Source organism: Alosa pseudoharengus, unplaced genomic scaffold (assembly GCF_046254945.1).
Source record: "Alosa pseudoharengus isolate Yale_2024_CS ecotype anadromous, Long Island Sound unplaced genomic scaffold, YU_APseudo_1.1 YU_APseudo_1.1_scf_16, whole genome shotgun sequence".
NCBI lineage: Eukaryota > Metazoa > Chordata > Actinopteri > Clupeiformes > Clupeidae > Alosa > Alosa pseudoharengus.
In genome coordinates this window covers 38,106,313-38,112,783 of record NW_027468630.1, presented here as the reverse complement: position 1 = coordinate 38,112,783, position 6,471 = coordinate 38,106,313, and the positions used below count along the sequence as shown (strand labels likewise).

At 37.9% G+C, this 6,471-nt stretch overlaps 1 long non-coding RNA gene across 1 annotated transcript; it reads left to right on the top strand.

Annotated features, from left to right (window-relative positions):
- Positions 1 to 2,667: 2,667 nt before the first annotated feature.
- On the top strand, positions 2,668 to 3,882 carry LOC143126356 (uncharacterized). The gene is made up of 2 exons (XR_012987464.1): positions 2,668 to 2,833; positions 3,719 to 3,882. It is a non-coding gene; the product is annotated as an uncharacterized LOC143126356 (long non-coding RNA).
- The last annotated feature ends 2,589 nt before the right edge of the window (positions 3,883 to 6,471 follow it).

The following is a 6,471-nucleotide window of genomic DNA, read 5'->3' as shown; positions in this document are numbered from 1 at the left end:
TGGCAAAACTGTCAATGCCAGCTTGAAAAGATTTTGGATTATTTTGGGCAAAACGTTTTGCCATCGTTTTGAGGCATTTTATTCAAATGGAAAAGAAATAGCGCCCCCCGTGATTGCATTGCACTTTGGTCACGCTCTTTGTGTTGCAAAATTCAAATGGCCATTCAATATGCCAAACGCATTGCAATCTGTCAAGTCTCTCGTCAAGGCGGGAACTAGGCTACGTCACTTCCGTGTTAACGTCTTCTTACCAGAGCCCGTCTACGGGCTAATGTCTTATTAGACATTCTCTGTTCTTACCCAGTTAGCGTTTGCAATGGAGGAGTTTGCAGTCTCTGGCCGACAGACCCGGCTGTAGAGTACAGTGACAGAGGGGGCATTTGCGATTTTCAAGGGGGCACATTTTTTTTTTGGGGGGGTGGGGGGTGTTGGCGCCGCAAACATATCATGTCACAGTTGATGAATAATGTTAACCGTGACCGCGAGTAGGCCTAGTGTCCGCGAGACCCAGCTGTGTTCTTACATTATTAAGGCTCTTATGTTGCTGCTGATAACTTTGCCAACCAGCGGCAACTTTAGTAGCATCCCTCCCCCCAGCAATTAGTAGCCTACAAATAAGCATCGTATACAACAATTCAGCGAGATAGATTTGGCCAAACGTGGGCCCGGAACGACCGCACCCCCCGGTTTGCTTATGAGGCTAGCCAGACCACGGAGGGGAGTCTCTGTTGTGTGTGTATGTGTGTGTGTGTGTGTGAGAGAGAGAGAGAGAGAGAGCAGGGCAAGGAAAGGCTGTGAGTTTTAGCCTAACTAACGACAATGGACGACAGAGTGGGCGATCTAGCCCTACTTGTCCTGTGAACTCCAAAGAGCTCCGCGATCTCCCTAATAGGAGAGGTAACCCTCTATTCCCTCCAGTGGTATCCACAGAAGGTCTCCCCACCGTCTAGCGCCCATTAGCTGTAAGGCCTCAGAAATCTTTGAACGGACCAGGTTGACATCAAATCGGACAAGTAGGGCTAGATAGCCCACTCTGTCGTCCATTTTCAGTAATCTGTCCGTTGAGTCAGACTCGTTGACACGGTGGTGTTCTACATAATCAGCCAGAGACCTTAGTGCAGCTGCAAACTTCTCCATTGCAAGCACTAACTGGGTAAGACGTAAACACGGAAGTGACGTAGCCTAGTTCCCGCCTTGACGAGAGACTTGACAGATTGCAATGCGTTTGGCATATTGAATGGCCATTTGAATTTTGCAACACAAAGAGCGTGACCAAAGTGCAATGCAATCACGGGGGGCGCTATTTCTTTTCCATTTGAATAAAATGCCTCAAAACGATGGCAAAACGTTTTGCCCAAAATAATCCAAAATCTTTTCAAGCTGGCATTGACAGTTTTGCCAAATATGTTTTAAAAATGCAATCCTACATTGCACTTTAAATATTAAATTGCAAAACGAATTGACAGTTAAATTATTAAACTGAATATTGAAAATTGAAAAGCAAAAGGAATTGCCATTTGAATTTTGAGACTGAAGTACCATGGCAAAATGGAATGCAATTCAATCCATGTTTATTCTATTTTTTAACCAAAATTATTCAAATTGATTTTAGGATTGCATTGTCACTTTGCAAATTAAAATACAATTTGTTGGAAATTATTGCAAATTGCAATATTAAATTACATAATGAATTGGCAATTGCATAATGTAATGTCATTTTGAATTGCATATTGCAGATTGCATTCTCATTTGAATAAAGCTACTCATATGCTTCCATACACATGCTCCCCATGCACCCCGCCCCAGTCTAGGCCCAATAACGTTTTCAGTGAAAACATGCACATCAGATGGTTGGTTGCCTCAACAGGCTACTTTAATTGCTAACACAATTACAATGTTTTTATTGCATTATCAGCATGGTTGATGATGCTTGCATGAGAGATACTTCCCATACTGCACAGTTTTCCTTGTGCAAGTATCATACAGTGGTAGGCAAATGGAGAAAATTTGCATGCCTTTTATTTTCAGTGTTTCAATGTAAGAAAACACAACACCAGCTTTTGTTTGGTAAACGGCAGAGAGAGTAGAAGGGCATAAATCACTTATATCCTTTAAACAGGAAGAATAATTAGGCTATATCATTTTGCATGTTATATTTAAATCTAATTAAATTCATTGCTCAACACTATTGGCAAGGGTGGATTATCCAGTCTTTCTGTTTTTAAAGACAGTTGCAGGAATCCAGCCCTGCTATAATGTCATAAAACACATTCCAATTGGTCTATCAGCCTTTACATTTCCTACATTTAATTGGTCAGAATGTTGTTTGCTGATTGATACTTCCCCTGATTTGTCTTATTATGGACCATGTTTATGGAGTAAAACTTGTGTCACCTTAAACCGAATTTGAATATGAATTTGAATATGAATTTGAGCAATTGTATTGGAAAAACGAATTTGAATAGTATATATTGAAACTGAATTCATTAGATTGGAACTGAATCTCAGTCAACTTGAAATTGAATATAATAGTTTGAAATTGAACTAATTTGCTCTGATACATAAATTATCCTGACTGAAAATTTCGCTCTTGGAACTTTCACATTCAGTTCTCAAAATTCAGTTTCAAAACGTGAAATTCAATTTCAGTCTACAAAACAGCTGGTAGCTAAGGAAGAGCAATCGAGTGCAGAGCTATTGTGATCGCGTGACAAGTGCCGAGCGCGAAGCAAAGAGCATAGCACCCTCTTAGCAAGCTGTCTCCTGAACCTCCTTACAGTGTCGAACAGAGAAAGAAGAGATGGAAGCGACTGGCACATCAGAAAACGTCCAAGTAAGTTGATATCATATGCCATGTCTGTTAACGTTACTTTATATAATGTACATTATATGCTAGCGCTGGCTGGCTAGCCAGCATAGTTTCATCGACTAAGTTAAAGTTTTTTCCATAGTTCAGAACCAGTTAGACTACTATAACGTTACTCTTTGATAGAACAATATGATTGGTCATTGTCATATCATTGTGCCTTTTAGGCCTGTAAGAACACATGGAAAACTGGATATGTCCCCCTAGTTAAGCTTTTTTCATCGTTGTGTTGTCTGTTAGCTAATGCTACGTGGGGCAATTTTTTCGTGCCGTGATGTTGCCAGACAACTGGATTGCGATAACTAGCAAATGGTAGCTAGCTAGCTTCTAAGAGTTTCAAACTGAATATGTTCTATATCGATAATATGATCAAGACTCAAGAGACCCTAGTTTAACAGTATTTCTACAGGCTGATTTATGCTTCTTCATCGACTCCATGCAGATTTTGTAAAAGTTATTGAGAAATAGACACAGTATATTACAATAACCTAATTATTATACTTTAACTGTGTGTTGTCTTGATACTTCTGTTTCAGTAATGTGTGTGTAGATTGCAAATAATGTGTTGTATGACGATAGAAATGTCCTTGGTTCTTAATTAACTCATTGTATTGACCAAGTCGTGTGTGTGCAGAGAAGGTGTAATGATATTTATTATGATGTATATGATCCAAGGTATATATGTGTGTGTGAGAAACAACTGATTGTCTCTTAGGTGCACAGACTTGTGTATCCTGATTGCCTTATGCTTATGAGATCTCTTTGCGTAGAGATGAATAAACAATTAACGAGAAAGACTCACAGTAGACCTTTAAGCTAAACACTGATTGTTTGTTGGTTTTATTTTCATAGGTTGAGAGGCCTCAATGAACAGTGGACAGTGAGATAGACTGAGGACAATGGACTGGCACCGATCAGACATGGACACCGAAGCTTGATTTCTCTTAATAAATATCTTTGCAAGATGCAACACATATTGTAAAACACTTTACACACTAATAAACATGTCCACTGTTGTTTTCTCTGGAATTGATGTTTGCCAATTCACCATCACCAATTGTTTGCCATTGGTGGTGATGGATTTCCAAATGGATTTCCAAATGTATGGGCAATCTAAATTTTAGTTTATGTGTGTAATCAGCTGATATTAGATATGATGCAATTGCAAAATCATGTAGGTTTATCCTTTGCAACATAAGGAAGAACAGACCTTATCTGACACAGGATTCCACACAACTTCTTGTTCAGGCCATGGTCATCTCCAAGCTGGACTACTGTAATTTACTATTAGCTGGTTTACCTGCTTGTGTAGTAAGATTGTTACAGCTGAGTCAGAATGCTGCCGCACGCCTGGTCTTTTATCAGCCAAAGACATATGTAACTCCTCTCCTAGTTACTCTCCATTGGCTCCCTATTAGGCAGAATTAAATTTAAATCTCTCACTTTGGCCTATAGGACACTGACCGGATCTGCTCCTTGTTATTTTAATTCAATGATCAAGACGTACATCCCCAACTGCCCACTGCGGTCTTCTGAAGAGTGTCTGTTGTGTCGACCAGACATAGGTCAAATTCAAGACTTTTCCTCAGTGGTTCCATGTTGGTGGAATGAGTTGCCCAGTGCTCTCTGTTCCTTTGATAGTTTTGGGTCTTTTAACAGGGGTCTAAAGACGTATCTGTTCAACATGCACTTGAATTAACACTTATGGTTTGTATAGTATTGTTTCATTTTCATTAGGCTGTTGATTAATTTGACATTGTTGTTTATTATTGATATTCTCCATAATGTAGTCTTACCATGCTATTGTTATTTTTATTATATTATTGACTGAATGTACATTATTGTTTATTATTACTATTTTCCCTTTTTTCTCATTGTTTATGTCATTAGGCTATTGATTGAATTGACATGGTTGTTTATTATTGCTATTCTCTTTATTATAGTCTGACCAACATCTTCATTTGTTCCCTGTTCAATTTTAAGTATTATATTGTTTTGTATTTATGTTGCTTTGGACAAAAGCGTAACCATAACCATATGTAATTGGAAGCAAATAAAGGTAGCCTACACATCATAGTATTACAAGAGTGGCTTTAAACGTAAGAAAACGGTAATGATTTGTCCTTTTTTGGTCATTCAAACATGTAGATTTTTATTCACATAATTACTAGGTTGTTGCCTTTTCTATCCAGTAGGTGGCAGTCCAGGATAAGAAATAGAGCAGTAGTTGAGTAGGAAAAACGAAAACGAGAGAAAGTTATGCCCATGACATTTTAAAGAATGACAGGCTAGAAGTTTGCAATTGGTAGACAGTACATTGATGGTTGATGGCTAGCTGAGTAGTTCTGTATGGACTGACAGGCTGGAAGTTTGAAATGTAATACTGTAAAAAATGTTTTAGCCTATTTAAAATTACAAAAACGGTAGGTAAGACCATACATCGATGTTTGATGGCTAGCTGGGTAGTTCTGTACTTCAAGGATTGACAGGCTAGAAGTTTTAGATGTAATACTGCAAAAACATTTTTATTTGTTTAAAATTACAAAAACGGTAGGTAAGTAGGCCTAGGCTACATCGATGTTTGATGGCTGGGTAGCCTAGGCTGTTCTGTATTTCAAGGATTGACAAGCTAGAAGTTTGAAATAATACTGCAACAAATGTTTTATTTGTTTAAAATTACATAAACGGTAGGTGAGACAGTAGACCTACAATCGGAATGTGTTTTATGAATCGTGCGTGCAGATCTAATAACCGTGCAAACCAAGTGCCCACACTATGCTCTGCTTCGCGCTCGGCACTAGTCACGCGATCACAATAGCTCTGCTCTCGATTGCTTTTCCTGAGCTACCAGCTGTTTTTGTCTCGGTAGACTGAAATTGAATTTCACGTTTTGAAACTGAATTTTGAGAACTGAATGTGAAAGTTCCAAGAGCGAAATTTTCAGTCAGGATAATTTATGTATCAGAGCAAATGAGTTCAATTTCAAAATATTATATTCAATTTCAAGTTGCCTGAGATTCAGTTACAATCTAATGAATTCAGTTTCAACATATACTATTCAAATTCGTTTTTCCAATACAATTGTTCAAATTCAGCAATTCAAATGCAAATACAACATATTCAAATTCGGTTTAAGGTGGCACAAGTTTTACTCCATACATGTTAAGGACCCAGCAAATTATTAAATAAGTTTACCACAAGCTAGAAGGTTACTGCCCTGCTAAGGTAAAAGACCTTACTCGCCAGAGTGAAACTGAGAAAAATGACTTTAAAGTTATCTTAATGTCCTGACAATAATTTCTAGGTATAATATTGTATTTTTCACATTTTGTAGTGTATTATTCTATCTACAAAAGGAAGTTTCTGTATTCTGCCTTAGCATTGCCACCAAAATGACAATTGACAAAAGCACAATGTTATGATAACAATGATAACTTTCACTAAAATGTAAGCACTATGATAAAAATGGCTTCACATTTATCAACATCATATGAAAATGATAGATCAAGTTTTTTTTCTGTATTTCATACTCATACTGGTACAACAAAGGCAGTCACATGATTCACACACTCTCCCTGACAGATGTCAGAATTAAGAATGAGAGA